The sequence below is a fragment of the Peromyscus californicus genome, unplaced genomic scaffold, assembly GCF_007827085.1.
Source record: "Peromyscus californicus insignis strain IS unplaced genomic scaffold, ASM782708v3 Scaffold_19__1_contigs__length_69161282, whole genome shotgun sequence".
NCBI lineage: Eukaryota > Metazoa > Chordata > Mammalia > Rodentia > Cricetidae > Peromyscus > Peromyscus californicus.
Window position 1 is genome coordinate 39495062 of NW_026294491.1, and position 25133 is coordinate 39520194.

A 25133-nucleotide genomic window follows, 5' to 3' on the forward strand; every position below is an offset into this window, starting at 1 on the left:
AGACTTATATTGGTTACAAACTGTATGGCCGTGGCAGGCTTCTTGCTAACTGTTCTTACAGCTTAAATTAATCCATTTCCATTAATCTATACCTTGCCACATGGCTCATGGCTTACCGGCATCTTCACATGCGGCTTGTCATCGTGGCGGCTGGCAGTGTCTCTGACTCAGTCTTCCACTTCCCAGCTTTATTCTCCTCCTTGTCCCGCCTACACTTCCTGCCTGGCCACTGACCAATCAGTGATTTATTTATTGACCAATCAGCAACACATTTGACATACAGACCATCTCACAGCAGAGGTGGAGTGCTCACCAATGGAAACAATAGCCAGAACTTCACAGGACGAGGCTCCAAAATCACCCTCAGCAAACACTACAGGGATATTATGAAATATACAAATGTATACACACTTCTCCAGAACACTAACAAGAAATTGATTTTTTTTCTTTATTAGACTAGCTCTTCAAAAATTCTACAAGAGGAGGTGCTGAGGTTTCCATCTCTAGAAGCTTTGTGGGTTGATGTTTTTGTCTTTCCTTTTTGAGCACTTCTTTTACATTTATTTTATTTTTAGATATGTGTACACAGGTGTCTGTCATGTGTGTGAAGTTGACCACAGAATCAAGAGGTTGTTGGATCCCTGGGGAGTGGAGTTGCAGATGGTGACGAGACACCTTACATGGATGCTAGAAGCCAAACCCCAACCCTGGGCAAGAGCAGCAAGGACTCAAAACTGGGGAGCCATCTCTCCAGGCCCTAGGAAGGCTTGTTGGTTCATTTTGCTCGTTTGTTTTTGGTATAATGTAACTGGCATAATTGGGAATGAGGATAAAACTTGGAGCCAATAGTGAGAAAATGGAGCATATAAAGAAGGACTGTCAAAAATACAAAGCTTGATTGCGTTACTTGTAAATGCTCAAATGTGTGAAAGTTGAACACCTTTTTTTTTCATTTGTTCTGCCTTTTGATTCTGCAAAGAAATCTGCCTTGTCCCACTGCTAGTTGAAACATGCAAGTCCACTTGTCTAGTGGGATCTCTATGAAGTTAGCTATGTCTGGATGTCCTCCTACAGAATACTGTTTAACTAGTGTACTCATGGTAGTCAACACTACCATCACTGTGAGCGAATAAATTTATATCTTAGTCCTTAATCTCATCAGTTCTAGAGTGCATAACTCCTAAGTCTGCTAATTTCCTTTGTGTACTGAAAAAAAAGTGAGTGAAGAAATGTATGTTTGTTGACAATAAAAATAATTCATTTGCCGGGCGGTGGTGGCGCACGCCTTTAATCCCAGCACTCGGGAGGCAGAGCCAGGCGGATCTCTGTGAGTTCGAGGCTAGCCTGGTCTACAGCGCAAGATCCAGGAAAGGCGCAAAGCTACACAGAGAAACCCTGTCTCGAAAAACCAAAAAATAATAATAATAATAATAATAATAATAATTCATTTAAAAAATAACAAAGATACTTATTTATCTTCCCTCAGGAGTCATGTTGTAGTGTAATCCTTCCTTATCATGCTACACCACCACACTCATTAGGACTCCATCATTGATGTCTGTGGAATCTTTGAGTTTTAGATAGATCACTGAAAAGCATAAACATGTATTTTCATACATGTATTTACATTTAAACTTACTGTCTTACTTCTAATTATTTTCTTTCTTCTGTCTCTGTCTTTGCAACTTTCCCTAGTTTTTTTTTCTTATCTATGCCAATCATGTGCCATTATTTTTCCTTTCCATTATATTTTCCCATCATACGTATGTGTTAATGTTTACTAAATGAAATAACAATGTTGTCGTGTAGCAGTTACTCTGAGATTACAACCTTTATCTTAAAGGAAAGCTTGTTAAAATACAGGACATTGGAGGAAAGGTGGGGCAACAGGATATTCTAATACGAAAGCTTATTAAGACACTAAATGTGTTAAGAGGGTGTTGCTAGAGTTTTTCTGCCTGGCCCACAGTCAGGGCAAATCTCTCTCACCCGCCAGTCCCAAGCCGCTCAAACCCGATCAAATAAACACAGAGACTTATATTGGTTTCAAACTGTATGGCCGTGGCAGGCTTCTTGCTAACTGTTCTTACAGCTTAAATTAATCCATTTCTATTAATCTATACATTGCCACGTGGCTTGTGGCTTACCGGTACTTTACATCTTCCTTATCCTGATGGCGGCTGGCAGTGTCTCCCCCTCTCCCAGCTTCCTGTTCTCTCTCTTTTTTCCTCTCTGTTAGTCCCGCCTATACTTCCTGCCTGGCCACTGCCAATCAGTGATTTATTCATTGACCAATCAGCAACACATTTGACATACAGACCATCCCACAGCAAGAGGGAGTAAAACAATAGGATTCCATCCTTCAGGGAAGCTCATTAAACCTGAGAAGTGAACAACTCAAAGGCTTTAGGAAGTCCCTGAATTTGACCAGATCTACTAGACCTCTTCCTCCCATTTTTAGTTACTATTCTAGCACTTGAGGAGATACCATGACCCAGGCAATGTATAAGACAAAGCATTTAATTGAGGGCTTGTTTACAGTTTCAGAAGGTTAGTCCTTGACCATCATAGTGGGAAGCAGACGGACATGATACTGGAGTATTAGCTGAGAGCTCACATCTTAATCCACAACCATGAGGCAGAGAGAGCTAACTGGGAATGAGGTGGGCTTCTGAAACCTCAAAGTTCACCCCCAGTGACACACCTCCTCCAATAAGGCCACCCTCCCAATCCTTCCCAAATAGTTCCATTAACTAGGGACCAAACATGAAAAACTTGTGAGCCTATTGAGGACATTTTCATTCAAACCACATACTCTCTGAGCATTTGGAAGCTGTAAGGACTTTTGAGAGGTATTCTTAGACAAGCTAAGCTGCGTAAAAAGAGCAGAGACTAGCTGAACTACCTGGAAGAGACTCAGACCAACTGAACTATGTGGAAAGGACTCCAGTCTGTTGAGCTGCCTGTAGGCTGTGCAGTGTGCTCCAGGTTCCTATCTCTTGTGAGCTGTCACCCATGCCAGGGTGGACTTTGGTGATGCATCTATTTTTTAATAATTTCTCCTCCTGTAAATAAACCCCTCCTCCATATTCTTGTAAGTAAACCTAATAATTGGTTCACCAGGTTGGCTTGGGTGATATCCTCACTTGGGTCTGTTGTTAATTCCCTCTCTGATGTGAGTAGACATTTATTAATGTCTTCCCAGAAATAATGTCACACAACAAATACACACACTTGATGTATTATAGTCTGCATTAAACACTTCCAGAATAATTTTAAAAAATAAAATTTGAAGTCATTAACCTCTCTCTCATGATTTGTGTTAATAATACCATACATTCCTCCACATACTCTAACCCCATTAGGCAGCCATGTAGCACTCTCAAACACTAAGTACCCATTTGGATTCCTCTTTTCCTGGGCTCCTCCTGCCTTTCAGCCTTACCCAACTCCCATCAGGAGACGTTTTTTTTCTTTATGAAGAACTCTATTAAAACATTTCTATTTCCTTATGGAAAGTCAGCAGATTATTTCCATTTTTGTTTGTGATAATGTCTTTACTTTTCTTTCATTGTAGGACAAGATCTCTGGAAGTTAATCATATCAGATCCATGGTCAAGACCAAAGGGAGAAGAAATGTGTTCTTGCTTGCCCAGCTCATATTTTTTCCACTCTTGCACAGTTCAGTCCGTGCCTCTCACAGTAGGCAGAGTATTAAGAAAAGCCCTGAACAAGCCTATAGACCAAGCCAGTGCTTCCAAGCCCTCCCTGAGCTCTCTTTCCAGCTTTTGGAAAAGCTGACAATTAAGGCTAACCATTACAAGTATCTTCTGTCTAATACATGAAAGCCATACATCACGCTTGTCAGTCAGTTCTCTGTTTCTTGATTTTTTGTTCCATTTATTGATTTTTCCCTTAACCAGCTCTTTTGTACATTTATATTTGTTTCAAATTCATATATAAACCCTGCAAACTATTTATTTATGGGCTACCCATAGCAACGTGTATGGCATGTAGGATTAAAATCAGGGTGAACACATCTATCTCATCAAGCACTGATGTTCTCTTATGATGAAAATATTGAAAGTATTTTCTTCTTAATTTTTGAAACACATCTTTTTGTTTCTTTTAATCTGGAATGCATGGCTGTCAACTCTCCTTCATCCCACTGTGGTTATCCTCTCTGTTGAGGTAACTCTAGAGGGCCATGTCCATAGCCCAGGACTTGTGTAGCTAGCAGAAGAAGACTAATGCTAAGTAAGAACTTATTTAATGCTTCAGAAGGAAATTAACCCAGACTAGAGATTAGATCGGGCCCAGTGTGGTTCCATGTGCCTATAATTCCAGCAGGCCGAGAGGCTGAGGCAGAAGGATCAGGATCCAAAGCCAGCTTCCACATTCTACCATGTAGCAAAACCTGTCTCCAAAAATAATCTCGGAACAGATCAGACCAAAGGCACAGCTATAAAATTCTTTGTTAAGTCCTTTCAAATGGATGGAGGGGGCTCCTCACAATCTCTAGGAGATCCTTCCCATAGCCATCATACACCTCATCTCAAGAAATTTCTAAAATACAGTTTTCCTCAATATATAAGAAATATATACACTTTAAATTTTTTTTTTTTCAGCTTGGCCTGAAAGGAATGGATACAGCCCAAAATGAAAACCATTTTGCAGCCTCAGCCATCTCTGAGAGCTCTGAGAAACAACAGTTAGAATCCAACTCGGTGGCCCTGGGCACATGTACAGCACTCATTAGACTCAGTGGGTTGGTTTTTTGTTTTTAAGAGAGATGAAGTTTGCAGGGAGGTGGGAGATTTCTTAGGGGACAGGAGAAATCATACACATGTATGAAATTTTCAAAAAATAAAAAAAAATGCACAGAAAAACAAAAAAAGTCCTATTCAGCTGCATACATCCCTTTTTCTACGGAAAATAGAGAAGAGGAGGACAGGAGAAACAGGACACCATTCCCAGGATTGAACTGAAGAAATGTGATCAGGCCAGTTCCATGGTTGCTACAGGCCAGTGGCCTTTACATCCCCTCCACTGCTTCCTGTTTGCGTCTACCATACTGTGCATTAGAATTAACTTTCCTGCTGGATGATCTACTGTGGTGAATTCTTGTCGGCACCATCCTATTTTGAATGACAGTGGAGAGATGCCCTGGCCCTTCACTCACAGGCCTTCAATCTAGAAGACACAGTGATGAGGAGGTGGCAGAGGGTAAGACCTCTGTCTCCACCTTTGCATCTGACTAAGATGAGAAGATCATGGTCTTCAAGACTGTGCCTGATGCTCTGGGGAAGAGACAGGAAGTGATTGGAGATGTCTGCCCTCTGCTTCTGCCAGGGACCTGGGTCACTGGATGCCAGGGAAGAAGATCTGTGATGCCAGGTGGGATAAACAGCCCTCCATGGATCTGTAATGACCTGTGACTCCACTAACTGACAGAAAGAGAGATGAAAGAACACTGATTCTGGGCCAGTACACCCCACCCCACCACACCCCATCCCACAAGGACCAGGCCACAATGGCTAGGCAGGTGGGAAAGCCCCAAATTGCCTGTCCTACTTAAAAGTCTGTTGGTGGAGCACTTGCTGCACAATTATGAGGACCTGAGTTTGACTCCTCAGTACCCTTGTAAGAAGACAGTTATGGCCACACGAACACTTGTAGCCCCAGCACCATACTGGGTGGAGCCAGAAGGATGGCTGGGGTGTTCTGGCCTAGCTCCAATTCCAGAAAGGAAGAACAAATCAGAGAATGACTGAGAAGGATACCTGGTGTCCTTCGTGTACATACACATGCTAAAATAGATACAGATACATGTGTACAAAGCCTGGTAGCCCTGTGAGTGACCCATGTAGATACCACACAGAAAGGCTAAGCAAGGGAGAAGAGACAGGAGAGGGAAATAGCTGTGGGCATCAACATCCCAGGGCCTCTCCTAAGGTACCAAGTGTGCAGGAGCCATCTTAGACTTTCAGTAAAGTTAGTCTGAGGACAAACTGTGTCCCCAGCCAACGCCCCTAGAGCAGAATGCTAACCCAGGTGTGTACTGCCTCCCATGCACACATACTCAATGCCGTGTTTAAGGCACTACTCTGACAAGTTGTCATATGAAACAGCTAGAATTCAACCTTACCAGAAGCTCCGGGACTCTCAGGGAAAGTTGATGCACCTTGCAACCCTCCCATCTTTACTTCCTCAGAACCTCATTCTCATTGTGTGGCTTCCAGACACACAGCAAGCATGTCTGGCTTCATGCCTTGACTGACATAGCCTCCAGTTCTCCCACTTTGGGGGAACTCTTGTGTTTCCCCCAGGGAGGCTAAAGTAAACCATGGAAGTACTTAAAAGAACAGAGGGTGGAATCATGTGCTCCCATGCTTAAACCAAAGGGAAAGGTGGAAGGAGAAAAGAGCTAGCTGGAGGAGCCAGCTTTATGGCTGCCAAGCAGTGAGCCAACATATGGCATCTATTACATGTATATTTATGCACATAGATTTTTGGTAACATTATCATCCGTATGCAGAAAATTGCCCACCTGCCAGCAAGTGTACTTTTTCAAAAATGGCCAGATGTCTCTACCCAACCTGGAGAGTAATTTTGGAACCATGAAATGACAGCTCAAGTATGAGTGCCCTTACAAAGAAAACCATTGTATGTAAAGACTTCAGATTGCTTCTGAATTAATCCCAGAAACACAAAATAAATGAGACCACATAGTTTCTGAAAACGCATAGTTAATCTAAAGGCCAGATGCCTTAATGAGTGGGCAGTTCTTTACCCTTCGTGAAATATTTTTCTGTGTCTTTATTGTTGAAAATTTAAAATGGATATAAACTCAAAAAATATTTTATGCAAATGCTGAGTGTCATAATGAACCATGGCTCCTATCCGTTTTGCTTGGCATTTATTCATTTTTGGCAAGTCCTTATTCTTCTACATGCATCTCATTTTCCAAATTTTTCTGCAGAAAATCTAGATTACATAATCCAATTCACAAACATTTGAAAGGTTTTTGCGGCAAAGAGCACTTCCACTCCAGAGGACCCAAGTTCAGTTCCCAGCACCCACACCAGGCAGCTCACAACTGCCTGTAACTCCAGTCCTATCAGATCCAAAACCCTCTTGTGGATTCCTAAGGTACCTTTACACATATCACACAACCACACAGACACATACATAAATAAATACAAAAATAAGTGTTAAAAAACATTTTAATGTGTGTCTTTACAAAAAGAGGATACTTTTCAAAACATCAGATTTTAAAAATTGACCATAATTATTTCATATTATCATTTTTCAGGGTAATGTTCATACTTTTGATTGTCTAAAAAATGTTTTTTTCCCTAGTGATTTCTATCAAAGACTATTGGGGTCCAGCCTTTCTATAGTCTTCTCCCAGAGTTCCAGAAGAGACACTACCAGTGGCAGATTCATCTGAGGGATACTCAAATGAATCTAAGTACACTGAGTTCTTTAGTCCATTCACCTCATTCTTCTAAGTCAAAATCCTCTATACAGCTTCAATTCTGTTCTCATTGTTAGGATTCTGCTACTCCAGCCATATGACCTTACATGCGCAGTTTAGTAGCTAAGCAAGGGGTCTTACGTCTTACATCATCGGTGTGCTGCACGATTGCACAAATGTGAGCATCGTGGCCATGCAATCAGTGCATGCGTGGCGTAGCTCCGTAAGCCCACCTGTGCGCACATATGCAGGGGAATCTTTAAAAAGCTAGACACAGACACCTCCCTTCTCTTCTGCTCCTCTTTCCCCACCCCTACTCTCTCTCTCTCTCTCTCTCTCTCTCTCTCTCTCTCTCTCTCTCTCTCTCTGGCACATGTCTCTGCCCCAGGTCTGGCCATGCTCTTTTCTGTCCCCCCACTTCCTCCTAATAAAGCTCTGATACTGGGTTTTGTCCTGCCTCTGACCTTTCTCTCACGGTAACCAGCAACGCTTATTATTTAAAACCAACACTCTTACTTGGCTCCTCTCTGTCCCTTCTTCTGTCCTCTCATAGTTTTATCTATGTTCCTTCCATCTTCTTTCCTCTCTCCTCTCTCCCCAGTCCAGTTTTAATCCACATGCAATCTGCAGTTCTCTGGCTCCTCTGCTTTGTGCTCAGGTGGGGCAAATCTCCTGGGTAGCTAGGAAGCCTGCATCATAGCTTAATGCACCTGGTATGTGTAAGCCCTTTTGTTCTGAATTCATTGTTAAAGGGGAAGTCTAGAGATACCACTTGGGCTGTGGAAGAAAAGGTTAGGCTTAATTTGCACAAGAAGTGAAAGTTTGTACCTAACACCCACCTGGCCTTTGTCTCCGTAGGGATATTTATCTTAATTCAAGAGACTAGCAGGTGGTCTGGAATGCTTGTCTATCTGCTTTTTGTCCTTGGATGTTGAGAGGTATCTCAGATAAAGTGCCTTTGTCCAGAGAAGGCCCTGGCCCTGGATACTTACTAATGGAGATAATTACAGAAGACAGATATCTGAGTCTAATGCTAATAATGGGAAACAAAAGCCTGGAAAAAGGAAGTCTTGCCTGTGTCACAGTTGGGGGAAGTATCCAAATCCCTCAACTATGTAGGGGAAATAGTGCCCAATGAATGATCAAATACACTGTTCTAGGCATGGAAAAGCTACAATAGCACATGAGAAATTCATAGCAGGAAATGGCTAATATTCAAAAGCCAGTATCACCAAGACTCCTTGAGACTTAACTTTATCCTCTGGAAAGACCCTTGGCTTCTTCCAGATATTATTCGCTTTTGCCACGGTTAGCTGAATTCCTGCTTCATACTTCTGCATCCCACAGCAGATTTCCTCATAGTGTTATCCAAATGAAGCACTGGATGGCTTGTTTCTTGAGTCTCTTTTATCTGTAGATCTTTGTCCTGTCTCCTTTTTTTTCCCTTGTAGTTTATTACTCAAAGTAGTTAGGTAGCTTGCCCTGTAGATATTTTGTGATTTGTAATTCCCTCATTGGACTCCTGTGTCTCTTATAATCGGTCTTTGCGTGTAGTTTTGAGCATATTTGTATTAGATTGCAGGGGTTCAGCTACGCCCCTTTGCAGCTTCTCTCCCATCCCAAGAAGAGCAGACAGGCTTCCCACAGTGGCCTTCAGAACACAGAAGCGCAGGGTAAGACGTGCCAACATGATCAGCTTCCTGCCTCCCAGGTCCAAGGAAACATGTTCTGTGACTTTATATCCTATTTAGTTCCAAAGCTGCTTAGCTACTAGCATGTGGCAGCCCCAAATAAAGCACATTCGCGGCAGCCCACGAGGCACATTAACTTTGCATTAAATCCTTACTCCTAGCCAGAGACAGTTCCCCTTTAAGAATTTATGAGGTTGAGAGCACTGGCTGCTCTTTCTGAGGTCCTGAGTTCAATTCCCAGAAAACACATGGTGGCTCACAACCATCTATAATGAGATCTGGTGCCCTCTTCTGGCCTGCAGACATACATGCAGATGGAACACTGTGTGCATAATAAATAAATAAAATTTTAAAAAGAGCATATTAACATAAGGAACTTGCTTTTTTCTGAAGATTGCTGTTAGGTCTCCTACCCTAGCTTCTCTTGCTGCAGGTGGCCAGTGTTACTAAAGGATATTCCATCCCAAGTCCATCTTAGCCCCTCTACTAAACCTGAAAACTCTCTCTCACCTCTTCCCTCCCTCCACTTTCTCTTCTTCCCAGTCTTCTTTGCTTCATCAGTGATGGTGTGCCCTCTCTTAGAAGATGCCAAGTGCATTTGTCTCTGTGATGACAACAGTCATCAGTGGTAACACGTATACCCAACCAGTTTACTCCCAGTTATAAAACGGAGGTGTCCTGCTGTTATATTTCTTCATTTGTGAACTAAAATGGCTTTAAAGGGGGCAACTTGGCCTACACAGTGGTGTGCATTACATAAAAAGGTGGAGAAAATGCCTGCTGCCATTTATAACTAGTTTCTAAACTACTGTGACACCATCATTTGATATAAAGGTACAGCATTAAAAGGCTACAGGGCCTGGGGAGATGCCTTAGTGGGTAAGGCTGTGCAGGCAAGAACCCCAGCAGCCTGTAAACCTGGTCCCCTCTGCGGTTTCCTAGGAAGTCAGAGACTTTCTGGGTAAATCTATGTGCACCAATGGAAGCAAGGTGTAAGCAGTGGGCAGCATCCTCTCTTAGTGGTATTGAAAACTGGTTGTTGAGGCCTGGGCCTGGGGAGATCACTCAGTCAATAATGTGTTTGCCTCACAAGTGTGAGAATCTGAGTTTGGATCCCCAGAACCCATGAAAAAAAAATGCCAAACACAATAGCACATGCTTGTAACTCCAGTGTAGGAGAGATAGGAAGTAGACACAGGTGGATCCCTGGAAGCTCATGGACCTAGTCAGGCCTCCTTTGTGAAGTAGAGACCATGGGAGACTATGTTGTCTAACTGGCCTGGTAGGGTGTTATGTCAGAAGTAATATCCAATTTCCTCCAGAGCTTATAGAGACCCAGGAAGTTCTAAAGGGAGGCTCCTTGAGACTCTGGAAGTTGAGGTTTGAAAGATGGATCCACAGTTATGAGAGTTTCCTGTATTAATGATTAGTCTTTGTTATCAATTTGATTGGACCTGGAACCAACTAGAACATAAGCCTATGGGCCCGCTGGTGAGGGACTTCTTTGGTCAGATTATTTGAAGCAGGAAGTCCCGCCCTAAATGTAGATGCATCACCTGGTGGCAGTCCAGGTAAAAGGACATGGAAGAAGGAAACTTGGCTTTTTGCCTTCTTGCTATCACTTTTGTTGGCAAGTTCATCAACTTTGCTGCTGCTACATTCTGTTACTTTTGTTAGGACCAGGTTTTTACAGTTTCTAATGTAGAACCAAGACCAGCAGCTCTCCAGGAATCCCCAGGCCTTTACCAGCAGGTTGGGACTGCTGAGCTATCCAGCATCATGGGTTTCACAGCTACCAGGTTTTTGACCTCTCCAGCATGGGACAGCCATTGCTATACTTGTAATATAACCTGTAAATCACTATAATAAAGTGTGTGTGTGTGTGTGTGTGTGTGTGTGTGTGTGTGTGTGTAAATATTTTTCCATACTGTCTGTTCTGTTGATTTAGAGAACCCCAAATAGTACACTGTTCTTCCAAAGGACCTGAGTTCAGTTCTCAACACCTATGTCAGGCAGTTCACAATCTCCTTTGTTCTAGTTTGTTTTCTGTCCTGTGATAAACACCATGACCAAAAGTAACTTGGAGAGGAGAAGGTCTATTTCATTACAGCTTATAGTCCACCATGAAGGGAAGCCAGGGCAGGAACTCAAGTCAGGAACCTGAAGGCAGGAACTGATGCAGAGGCCACAGGGGAGTGCTGCTTACTGGCTTACTCCTCAGAATCAAGTTCATCTGCCTTTCTTATACCTCCCAGGATCACCTTCCCAGGGAGAACACCACCCACAACAGACTAGGCCCTCCCACATTAATATTAACCAAGAAAATGTCTCACAAAAATTGCCTACTGGCCAAGGTAATGAAGGCATTTTCTCAATTGAAGTTCCCTCTTTCTAAGTAACTCCTGTTTGTGTCAAGTTAACAAAAAACAAAACAAAAGAAAAAACCTAACCAACATACCCCTGTAACTCCAGATCTAAAAGTTCTGATGCTGTCTCAGGTTCCTTTATATGCATGGTATTCATTCACAAGACACATACACATACATAAAAAAATAATTTAAAAAATGTTAGAGCTTGGGAAATAAACAACTCAGGAATCTCAGGAAGTCCCTGAAATTGACCAAATTCATAAGACCTGTGCATCCCCAAGGTTATATGAGCAGTGGAGTACTGCTTTGGAGACTGAGACCAGCTGAGCTGCTTGAAAGAGAAATACTTCAAGTAGTCAAGATGCCTGTCAGCTGGACTGAGAACTCCAAAATTCCAGCTGTACTGACCTGTCACCTATGCTGTGATAGGCTTTTGGTGAGGCAGCTAGCTGTCTTTGAGTCATTTCTGCCTCTGTGAGAAACCCCTCACCCATACTCCAGTGAGCTCATCGAATCACCATGCTGGTCTCTGGCGGTATCCTTACTTTGGTCTGTCATTGGTTCTATATTTGGGGTGAGTAGACATTTGTTCATGTCTCCCCAGGAATAGTGTCACACAGCACAGGATGAAAATGGTGTGTCCCTTGTTTTGACAATTAGACTATTGAAGCAAGGGACTCCAAGAAATTAGACTTATCTAAGGAACCTTATGTTGATTAAAAAGGGAGAGAGAGACAGAAAGAAAGTCTAAAGCCTGGGCCAGCCAGAGGGGAAAAGGAAGATTTACCATTTATTAAACCACCTTATGGAAGAGATAATGATGGGCCAGTGGTGAGCAGGATCTTACACTGCCCAGTATAGTGTTATGCCTAGATATGCACTAGATGTGACACTGGCCTCTACTTAAATCTTAGCATCATTTCAGTATCCTAAAGATCAATGTTGGGGTAGGAGGAGTCACTGGATATCCCCCCAATGTGGTCCCACTGAATAAATATCCTTTCTCTGCTTTTCACTATTAATTTGCTGTTTTAATTGGCTGCTTGAGGACAAGTGGACTGATCTGGATTCTTGGGGCAGCCTGTGACCCCAAGAGGTAGGATGCCTTTGAGTACTGACACAAGAGATTGTCCTCTGATCTCTACATGCATGGTAGACATGCATGTACCCTACACTCATGAAGCCACATGAACAATCCCCACACACACATAGTCACACACACACACATAGTCACACACACACACACACACACACATACACACACACACACACACACACACACACACACACACACACACACACACCAGCCATATGAACAAGTCCACACACATAGATTCAGTTTCTAGGAATTTATCTATCCTCTAAACAGGCTGGCAGCCCAATATACTGTGAATCTTTTGTGTACACAGGCTACCTGCAGGGCAGAGAATTTTGTCTGCAGCACAAGCCTTGTGATTGCTGGTTTTATGTCAGCTTGATATAAGCTCAGTCACTGGTAAGGAAGGAGCCTCAGTTGAGAAAATGCCTCTATAAGATCAGACTGTATGCTAGCCTGTAGGGCATTTTCTTAATTAGTGATTGATGGAGGAAGGGCCCTGCCCATTGTAGGTGGTGCCATCCCTGGGCTAGGGGTCCTGGGTTCTATAAGAAAGCAGACTTAGCAAGCCATGTGGAACAAATCAGAAAGCAGTACCTGTCCACGGCCTCTGCATCAGTTCCTACCTTCAGGTTCCTGCTCTGTTTGAGTTCCTGTCCTGATGATGAGGAGTGATGTGGAAGTGTACACCAAATAACCCCTTTCCTCCCCAACTTGCTTTTTGCTCATGGTGTTTCATTGCAGCAATAATAACCCTAACTAAGACAAGCATTTTCTGCCAAAGCCTTAGAGGACATGCTATGGCAACTAATTCAGAGACCATTACCAAGCATTAAATTTCAGTAATGTTCACAGCCTGAGACAAAAGCACATACGGCTAAGAAGCACATTATCAAGCCTTCCAGAAGCCGTAAGTATGAGTGGAAGTTATGTAGGGGAGGGTGAGCAGAAGCAGGAGAGTCTTGAAGTACTGGAGTAGGAGCCATCTTCCCCTTTCAGGCTAGTCTAGGTCAGAAATAAAAGCACCTGTGTCCTCTCTCAGGTGTTCATTCAATATAATCTGCCCCGATCCCTGGGTTACGTCAGGGAGGGGCTATGGCATGAACTAGGAGAGTTCAGAGAGCACAACTCTGCCATGCCAGCCACAGAACTCCGTAGACACAGCACAGTGATTAAAGTGAACGAATGGGCCACTATGGAAAACAGCAGACTGTGCCTCAAAATATTAAAAATAGAACAACCACCAAAGATGCTCCCTCTGGGTATTTACCCTAAGGGATCTGAAGCAGGGTCTCTACAGCATGTTGGCACAGCCACGTCCATAGCAGCATTAGTCACAATTTCCAAAACGGGGGAACAGCCAAGATGCCACTGGCAGCTGAGTGAATAACATGGTATGTACATACAGTAGAAGAACACTGCTCATCCACATGCTGCAACAGGAACCCTGAAGCATGCTAACTGCTTGGGCCAGCCGTGACAGATTACTGGGTGAGTCCACTCCTGTGAGGTGTTCCAGTAGTCAAGTTCAGAGAGATGGAGAGTGGGAGGATGAGACTGGAGGAGCTGAGCTTTCCCAGGCATGGGCCCAGTTTCGTGAAAGAGAGTTCTGCAGACAGACTATGGCCATAGTCTGACAAGAATGTGAATGTACTTAATGTCACCCCAGTGGTGGACACAATGTGTAGCAATCATCGGCTTTGACTTTAGCAAATATAGATGCTTTAGATGCCTCAGCTGTGAGCAACAGAGAACCCTGATTTGTTTTGCTTAAATATAAAGAAAATAATTTTTTTCTATGTATATTATCTCAATATGAAGAAGTCTAGAATGAATGGTTGTTTAACTTATCAGCTCAAAGAATATCACTCAAAACCCCAGATTCTGTTTATCTTTAAGTGTCACAGGTTGGGTTGTTCTCTCGAGAAAATTCCTCATAGTTGCAAGGTGGTTGCATTTGTTCCCGCCTTTGCACATATTCCTCCAGTGCCCAGTCACATATATTTCTCAGTTCCCTTCACAGGAGTGAAGAAATCTCTCTTGGATAGCCCCCAACACACACATATGCTGCAGCCCCTTGGGTCTTCTGGCCCAATCAGCATCCTACTCTCATATACAAATGAACCATTGGCAAGGAGCACAGAGTCAGGATAGGCCAGCATCACTAGCCTGGCGACACTCACTGAAACCAGACAGCCAGGAAGGAAGTGGGTAGCCACAAAGGTGGGATTATGCGCGAAATGAAGTCATTGAAAAGCAATTAGCTTGAGCACCAACACTGCTCAGGCTTCAGTGAAAAGCGAGACAGGATGCCCTTGTCCTTGTTCAAGGGCCTTAGTAAGTGATGAGGGCCTCGTGGTGCGGTGACAGGATGAGGAGAGATCACATCAGAGGGACTTTAGGGCTGATGTCAAAGTGACTTTGTGGGAAGAAAGATTACAGGCTCCCCACTGAGCAGCAGCATCCCTGGCATCTGGCTTGACATCTACCCTTCCTTGCCACATATTTCTAGGCGACTTGAGGAGATGGGAATCCACCAGGCATTGCTTCAGCATGAAACCTCCAGCAGCCTTGACCCAGAGACTCCTCAAAGGATGAAAATACTCAACACTGTGGCATCAAGTGGCTGTTTGCTTTATTTTTGCAAGTTGACGATGAGAATTTGGGCAGCATCACAGCTGAATGACTCCCAGAATGCTGCACATTCCACTTTAAAACCTGCCTGGGTCCATAATGAGCAGGAACCATGGGAGTGCAGGTGAGCAGTGCTCATAGACGGCATGGAGATGAGCTCACGCTGCACAGTTACCGCTCATGGATATAACTTTACTCATAAAGTCAACAGCTGATGCTTACAGATGCTAACAGCTCTGACCAACCACAGATGCCTGAACCCCATTGCTTAATGTGCACATGATTTGGAACACCCAACCTTCAATCCTAAATTTCCTTTCTGTGATTTTATTCAATCTAAACTTCATTGGTTAAAAGCCCAAATCTGACTGGCCTCCCACTTTGTTCTGAGTAGTAGGGCCAGGAGGCATGCCCCCTACCCCACTCTATGGGAGCTGACTCAAACTAAACATGGAGGAAGCTGGCTTTAGAATTAAGGATAGAAGAAAGGAGCTGTGGGATTTGCCTCCACAACTAAGGAGAGCTTCTGAGACCAGGCATGTGCCATCTGGACAGTTTGTTTCTCCATCCCTCCACCTCATGTCCTCTCCACACTGACTCAGTTATTAAGCTGGGTATTGGCGATAGAAGAAGGCGATAGAAGAAGTGGCCTGATGCCCACTGCCATCTGTGGCCTTCTGGGAATCCTGCTGATGGTCATCTGTGATGACGTGCTAGCGGAAGGAGTAGATCCTGGAAGAGCAGAGAAGTGGCTCTTCCTACCTGCTAAGTAACTCACACAGTAGCGCATCTGTAGCAAAGAAAAGTGAGCGTGATGAGAGGCCGTGGAATAAAACTTTCAGACAGAGAGAGAGTGGTTGTCCTGCAACAAAAGGTGACTTTGGTGAGCAGGGGTTTGTTTCAGCTTACAATTCCAAGTTTCAGCCCATAATTTTGGCAACTTAGGCAAGAACTCACGCAGCCGGCCACGTTTCATCCGTAGTCAAATGCAAAGCAGGACTGTGTACAGCCTTGCCTGTTTCCTGTCAGCCTGCTTTCTTCACTCTTAATGGAGGTCAGGATCCCCTGCTGTCTACACTGGGCTGGATCTTCCTGGATAAATTAATAATCAAGGCAGTGTCTTAGTTAGGGATTCTGTTGCTGTGGAGAGACACTATGACCACAGCAACTCTTACAAAGAAAGCATTTCATTGGGGTGGATCACTCATATTTTCAGAAGTCAGTCCATTATCATCATGGCAGGGAGCATGGCAGCATCCAGGTAGACATGGTGCTGGCTACATCTTGGCTTGTAGTAAACAGGAAGACACTGGTTAAACTAAGACATGGGGTGGTATCCTGAGCATAGGAAACCTCAAAGCCTGGCCCCATAGTGACACACTTCTTCCAACGAGGCCATACCCACTCCAACAAAGCCATACCTCCTAATCGTGCCACTCCCTATGAGATTTTGGGGGCCTAATATGTTCAAACTACCACAGTGAGTCTCCTACAAATATGCCCACAGGCCAACCTATTCTAGATCATTCTTTATTAAAACTTGCATTCCAGGTGAACTTTCTAGGCAATGTTGACACTTAAAACTAACCAGCAGAGTGGCCAACGGAAATGAAATGCTATGATTGGTAATTAGACATTCTGGAATATCTATAAATCTGCTGTAGCATTAATGTGAAGTGGATCAGTGACATTCCCACAGAGGAGATTGGTGTGAGGGTCTAAATGGAGGTGGAGGAAGATCACTCCTGATATTGATGACATTTAATTGGCTGAGGGACTGTGATAACAAAAGCAAAAAAGAAATAAATGGTCCAATGCTGTGGGATGTCTTTCTGTATGCTGTGTAGAGGACCGGCCCCCACATTTATTTACCCCAGAGACTCTTGAGGAATGAGGGATAAGAAACTTAGTCAGAAATAAAGAGAAGAGAGAAAACACAGGATAGACTTGGGTTGGCCTGGATCCTTATCCAAACGGGCTCAGAACTTTATTCCAAAGGTCTATTTATAACAATGCCAAGGGGTGGAGTAAAAGACCTTCCCCTTGCTAGTTACAGTCACCTGGTACCCAGGCCCATGGTCCAATCAACCTCTTATGCAGTCCTGCTGGGTACAGCCACTAGGAAACCTAGTGGGCTACAACAATGCTGTGAATATGTGTTCCTCCCATTGGTTAATAAATAAAGCTGCATTGGTCTATGGCAGAGTAGAATGAAGCCAGTCAGGAAATCCAAGGGAGATAGGGAGAGAGAAGAAAGGCAGAGTCAAAGGAGATGCTCCAAACTGCCGCCAGGAGAAGCAAGATATGAGAAAACAGGTAATGCCACAAAACTACGTGGCAAAACATAGATTAATAAAAATGGGTTGAGTTATATTGTAAGAGCTAGCTGGCAAGAAGTCTGAGCAATAGACCAAAGAGTTTGTAATTAATAAAAGCCTCTGTGTGTTTATTTGGGACTGAACAGCTGTGGGAGTGGGTGGGACAGAAACTTCCACCTACAATCTAACACTCAAGAACTGGGCTTCATTCCTTTCCCCCTTGGACATCGTTCCTAGGCTCACAAGCTTTGGACTCCCCAGAATTATGCAAAAATCAAGGCAAACACTTTAATGACTCAGTCATCTCATGTGTAGAATCTTAAATACTTAATTTTCTGCAAGTCAAGAATACCACAGTGGTTACCAATGGGATGTAAAGAAGAGGGTGGGAAGGTGTGGTGGTTTGAAAAACATGGTCCCCAAAGTAAGTGGCACTTTTAGGAGGTGTGGTCTTGTTAGAGGAAGTGTGTCATTGTGGGGGTGGGCTCTGAAGTCACTTAAGATTCCCTCAGTGTGGCTTTCAGTTGACTTCCTATTGCCTGCAAGATGTAGGATCCTGAGTCACTCCAGCACCATGCCTACCTGCATGCTTCCATGCTCCCTGTAATGATGATGATGGACTGAACTTCTGAAACTGTGAGCAGGCCACCCCAATTAAATGTTTTCTTTATAAGAGTTGCTGTGGTCGTGGTGTCTCTTCACAGCAATGAAAACCCTAAGACAGAGGCTAGAAAAAGGATCACTAATGGCCATCCTGGTTAGATTTATTTATTGATTGATTGGTTGTTTATTATTTATTACATTATTTATTTATTGATATAAGCTAGAGTCATCTGAGATGAAGGGATCTCAATTGAGGAAACCTCCTCCTTTAGTAAACTTGGCCTGTAGGCCAGCTTATAAGCATTTTCCTGACTGATAATTGATTTGGAAGGACCCAGCCTATTGTGGGAGGCATCACCCTGGGCAGGCAGTCGTGGATTGTAAAAGAAAGCAAACTGGCAAGCCAGTAAGCAGTGCTCCTGTGTGGTCTCTGCCTCAGTTCCTGCCTCCAGGTTCCTGTCTTGAGTTCCTAATTTGCCTTCCCTTGAAAATGGACTGGAACCTGTAAAGCAAATAAACTCTTTCCTCCTCAAGTTGCTTTTCCCCACGATCTTAAACACGGCAATAGCAAGCAAACTAGGGCCATGAGTACAGGGGAAGCTGGAAAAATGCACTTAGACAACAGCATTGCTCATTTCAACACCGCCAAGAGAAATGACCTAGAGATTCCCCGACACGCAGAAAGGATAATATTCAAAGTGCCCCTCTGGTTGTGACTCCTCTTTTCTTTGTGATTGCCTTATTCACCAGCTCATTGCCCTTCTGATCACCACCTATTAAAGAATCTCATATCACATGTCAAAAAATCTCATACAGATGAAAGGAAGAAGTGTCTTGCTGCCAGGGGCATTTGCAAGCAGGAGCAGGGGCTGTGGAAGCTCTGAAAAGCAGGAGCTTGTCACTCTTTGCTGGAGACTGAGAGTAGCGGCTAAGAGAGGGAAGTGCCCACTAGTCTAGACTTTACAGAGCCAGAAAATCACGTGTGCTGATGGCATGAAACAGAAACAAAGCTGTCTAGAGAATAGTGGGGACTAATGAGAGGTGGGGTGGGGTGTTGCAAATGGGTACATAGTGGGGTACGGGCTCTACATACAAAGGAAGAAAGTAATGAGGTCCAGGTGATCTCCTTGAGTGCAACTCAGTTTGGTCAAGAGACAAGGGAGGGCGTGGTGTTAGTGCAAGGTACTAGACAACTGCCATCCACCAGAGCTCCCAGCATCGGAGTTGACAGGCTGAGGACTGCAGACAGTGGGTAAGTGAAATCTTTTTATTAAACAGCAAGAGAGAGTTCCTAGGATGGGGACAAAGATGTCACGGCTCAGATCAGCAGTCACCAGAGCTCTCCCCGAACATGAAGGATCCCAACAATGGGCTGCCACTGTCTGGCTTTTGCTTGGGGACTTAAAAAAGGCTTTTCAAAGAGACTGGGACTGTAGGGGGAGCAGACATGGGCTGTCAGTCAGTGTGTTGTCTCTTGGTTGCCTCATGTTTTTCTAGGAACCAGGACGTCTTCAGCAGCTATCAGAAAGTGGTTGTTGGCAAATAGCAAGCTGTCAGCTCAGCAGTGGGAAGCCTGAAGGGTTAGGCCCCATCTTGACGGCCTGGTGGTGCCTAAGCCATGGCCCCAGTAGCACCCATTCTAATAATTGCACCCACTGCACAGACACATGTTGTGGAATATTAGTTGAAGATGTGCTACATTCATTTATGCTGTGGAACACTTGTTTAATGATGCAAAGATGTGTTGCATTCTTTTATGTTGCATTTGTTTAATTCTGTGAAGCTGTGTTACTGTGCCTGTCTAAAACACTGGATTGGTCTAATAAAGAGCTGAATGGGCAATCGCAAGGCAGGAGATGGATAGGTGGGGCTGCCAGGCAGGGAGAATAAATAAGAGGAGAAATCTAAGCTCGAGAGAAGAAAGAAGAGGGAGGAACGAGAAAAGGAGGAGAGGAGGACTCCACCCAGCCAGCCATGGAGTAAGAAGGAAAGAAAGATATATAGAATAAAGAACGGCAAAAGCCCGGAGGCAAATCATGCTTAAAGAGAAATGGGATAACTTAAGTTAGGAAAGCTGGCTAGAAACAAGCCAAACTAAGGCCAGGCATTCATAAGTAAGAATAAGTTTCTGTGTATTTATTTGGGATCTGGGTGGCAGGCCCCCAAAGAGAGAGAGAAAGAAAAATAAAACAACTACAGACACATATTCTAGGTCCAGTCTCCATGAATCACACTGAGATAAGATAGGCTTGTTTGCTTCCAATCAATCCAGTTTGGAGTCTTGTAAATAAGAACACTGGTGCCACCATAAAACCAGATATTTTAGGCTCAGACATTTAGTAATTTTACAGTATTAACTTTGAATAATAAGACTATTTTAAAACTTAGTAGCGTTTTAGACTGGTATAAATTTTGATGAAACTTTATACATGTATATGATGCATTTTCTCATATCCAGTCCCTACTTCCTCCTTCCAGCCCAACATTGAGCCCCCATACATCTTCCTCTCAATGTCATGCCCCCCCTTTTTTTAAATCAATAACCCACTGAGTCCAATTAGTGCTGTCAGTGTGTGCATAGTTATCAGAGTATTCACCTGGGTATGGGCAGCCACATTCCCAGTGAAAACTGACTCTCTCTCCGTCCTCATCCATCAGCACCAATAGCTTCTCAACTAAGTGGTGGGGCCTTGGGTGCCAGGGCCCAATCTGTGCTAGGATTTTAACCGGTTTGCTCTTGTGTGGGTACCCAAAGCTCCTGGGAGTTTGTGTGGGCAACAGCTATGTCATATTCAGAAGACAGCATTTCACAGCTCTCCTCCTCATCCTCTGGCTCTCCTCCTCTTTCTGCCCCTTCTTCCTCAATGTTCCCTCAGCCTCAGATGGGAGGAGTTTGATATAGTTGTCCCATCGATGGCTAAACACTCACAGTCACATCATCTCAGCACCTCAACCAGTTTTGAGTCTCCACATTAACCGCTATGTAGAAGCATAAGCTGCCTCTGTCTGCTTGTCTAGTCCCAGAGCCCCTTGCAAAGCTGCATGTCCTTCATTCATGCTTCTGCAGTTGGGCAGAGAAGAGGTAGAAAGAGAAGCATGGGGTACTGTCAATCATGCAGGGACACTCCTGGTTGGATCAGTGCTGAACAGGGAGCTAGCTCAAGTCTAGTGTGTGACATCAAGGATGTGGCAGATAGGCACAGGTTCAGCACACCAGGGGAGGGAAGCAAGCCCCATAATGGGAAGTCTGGTGATGTTGCCCAGCCAGTATGCACAGGTGACAGCGACTAAGCATGTGTTTCCATGTGGGATAATCATCAGTGGAGTAAAGTGAAGGATTTGGGGGTTTCTGACACACCCTAATATCTGTAAACTGGGGAGACCAACCAACATGTTTTAGCCACTTTTTTTTCTTGTGATAAAATACCCTATGGAGAATGGTTTTATTCTGGCCGGTAGTTTGAGGGGATCATTTCATCATGGCAGGGAAAACACAGCATTAAGAATGGAAAACATGTTTTCAGGAGAAGAAGACCAGAAGATCATACTGCTTCCACAAACAGGAAGAAGAAAATGAACAGGAAGTGAGGCCCACCTCCACTGACCATTTCCCCTACAAAGTTATCACAACCTTACTAAACAGGGCCACCATCTAGGGACCAAGTAATAAACACATGAACTTGTGGGAGGCATTTCACATTCAAGCCACAACACACCCCTGAGACCACTACAATTTCTATACGGAAGGCAAAGTGTGCTAGAAAGTCTCTTAGCCACAAGAAAGCTGAGATATCTGGTCACCCTGAGCCACCCTACCACCACCAGGAGTCTACATCATGGAGCTAGATATCTCTTTTCTCTCTACCATCTGCTGTCTGCCTCCAGCTTCCACCCTCAATATTTGTTTTTCCCACCGTTTCTCCTCCTCCTCCTTTTTTCCAAGGTAGGAAAACATTCTAGAACAGCCCGATGAACCTGCAGAAGCCAAACTGAATGATAAGAAGTCAAATGCTGGCATCCAGTGCATGAGGAATTCATGTGTCTTGGGTTCTTTGGGTGGGGAAGATGATAATGGTACATTGTCCACATACAACATGAATGTGCTTGATGCCAATGGACTGTATACTTCAAAATTGTTAAAATGGTCAATTTGCTGTCTTGCATAGTTTATCACAATGAAAGTAAGGCATGGAGACTCTAAAATGGCACAGGGAAGCTGGATCCAAGTGTCTCCATGTCAAGGAAGGTGGAAGAGGACATTGCCAGGGTGAAGGGGACCACTATCCTGTGTTTTCCCTGACATCAGACTTATGGAACTGCTCTTTATGTGGAAGAAACTTAAAGCAAAATTGGTGTTATCAAGGCTTTGCTAATAGGCTTGCTTAGCAGACATTAAGTCACACAATTGGAATTTAGGTAAGGGAGCACTGCCTCCCCTCCAAAATACCCCAAGGAGAAGAAGTCTGCTAACCAGCCCTGCTAGAGATAAGGGAAATTAGGATGCTAGGAGGTAAATGTTCACCAGGATTGGGCAGCCATTAGGCCAATCCCCATATCAAAGAAGATGCCTCTGACAGACAGCTCAAGAGGACAATACAGGATCACAACCAATGTTAAGGCCTGGCCTGCCATAGAACTTCCAGTTCTCTTCTTGGAAAGGCATGATTCTGTTGAGTGGGCAAGATGACCCTGGGTAAGAGCTATTTGAAAGAAAAGAAAAAAAAAAAACAGCAACAGCACTGGTGTTCTTAAAATAATTCTGGCAATATCTTTGCTGTGTAAATCTCTGATCTTCCTAAGTGGCCGGACTTACAGTCTCTTGTCTCTGTTTAAATTGTTCAAAGTGTAACCTGGGGCCAGTACCTAAAAGAGATTTCAGAATATGTAAAATGCATACGCCCAAGGTGAGTATAAGTTAGCAAAACCTTGTATTCCGGGCTGACTCCTCTTTGAGCATTGAGCTGTACACATGCTGTTAAAGAACCTTTTCCTTTAGTAGTCTCTAAATATGAGGAGAAGTATGCTAGTCCTCTAACACTCTCACTCGCCATATTTGCACTCAGTAAAGGATGCTTGAGGGCTGATGGGTTTTCATTGTAAATACTCTTGAAAAGGGAGGTTGGGGCTTTGAAGATGGTCCCACTGGTAAAGCGCTTGCTGTGTAAACTGATCCCTAGAACTCACATCAAGCCAGATGTAGTATCCTGCATCTGTGCTCTCAGCACTCCTATGGGAATATAGGAGGCAGAGGCAGGAGATTCCCTGTAAGCTCACAGGCCACCTGGATAGCACACTGATAAGAAAGAAACTCTGTCCTCAAACAAGGTGGGAGGCAAGGATTGACACCCAAGATCAACCTCTGACCTCGACAAGCACCATGGCATACATGCACCTGCACTCACATCCATAAACATGTTTACCTGTGCACACTCGTGCATGCACAGAGAGAGAGAGAGAGAGAGAGAGAGAGAGAGAGAGAGAGAGAGAGAGAGAGAGAGAGAAATAAATAAATAAAAGGGATGTTGGATGGAACTGACCCCAAAGCTATGAGTCTGGAGAGCCAAGAACTCCTGGATGTGGATGCCTCTGTGACTGATGGACCTCATCCTACTCTCAGGGCTCCAGGCAAGGCTCACCACACATAGCTTTGAGTCTGATTGTTTACAGTGTGCCCTGCAGAACAGTGAGGATGATCTTATCTCTATTAGACAAGAATGCAGACTTTTTGCTTCAAGGGAGCCACACAGCTTTGCTCACAAGGGCAAACATGAGTAGAGACGGAAAAGGCTTTGCATTCAAAATAATCTCTTAATTCTCACTCCAACTGGCTCAGTTTAGGGTGAAAGATTGAGGCCTTTGCATATTTGCTTTGCCACCACTACACCATCATTTCTCTCTCCCAAACACTGCTGAACATTGTCATTTTAGCACAGGCTCTGTGATTTGAGAAGGACATTTCTACAGGTGAAGACCAAGGAGCAAATGGGAAGAGACGAGACATGGTCAGCCTCCTCTGTCACAACCCATCTTGAAGAATCCAGTGCTCTACTCCCCCTCATCCTCAGGATGAAAACTGTCAACACTAACCACACTGGGACCCAGAATCGAGGGCCTGGGGAATACTCTGTGCCTGCCTTACTGAGGAGGGTCTTGGGTCATTAGACCCTCCAATCGCGGTGGCCAACAACTGTGTGTCTTAAAATATTAAAGTGCGGACAGTGAGTGTTGTTTGTCTTATTCCTGATGTGCTTTCTCCCTCTCTTGGTGGACGTGGCAAGTTTCAGCATCCAACCAGCAGATGAATACTGATTAGGAGAAAAGGGTCACAGACAACGGCCGGTACCGAGATGTAGTCAGGAAGCTCAGAAAGGCTGGAAGGGAGGCTGGAATGGAAGCTACCAAGTGAAACCAGCGATCCCAAAGCACCAGGCTGACTTGGGTCTTCCCATGGTGCATTGAGGGTAGAGCATTTGATTGACACTAGCAAGGTCGGTGCTGAGAAAGGCCAAACAGTAGGATTCAAGAGCTTCAGGTGGGCGGCGGCCATATTTTTCCCCTTCTTCCCCAGCCAGTCAGAAATTCCCCTCCAGTTCTTGAGAAGAGGGATTTGAGACTAGCTTCCCCATTTCCTGCCAAGAGAGGTAAACACAGCACAACACTGACTGAAAGTAAAGCCACCTCCTGCCACCAGGTAGCCCATGAGTCACAAGGCAGCTTGTTCTGTCTCAACTTCCCCGGGTCTAAAAGATGCTCAGATGGGTCCCCCACCCAGGCGACAAGGGACAAATGCTCAAACTGCTCATGGATGGACCAGACCCAGGCATTCTGCAGGTACCCTGTAAATACTGGCTTGTTGCCAAGTGAGCGCCACATGAAATGGCAGGTAAAGTTCTAGAGAATGACCCAAGGAGAGGAGAGCCCTTGGCTGTTCCTGTAGCCCTT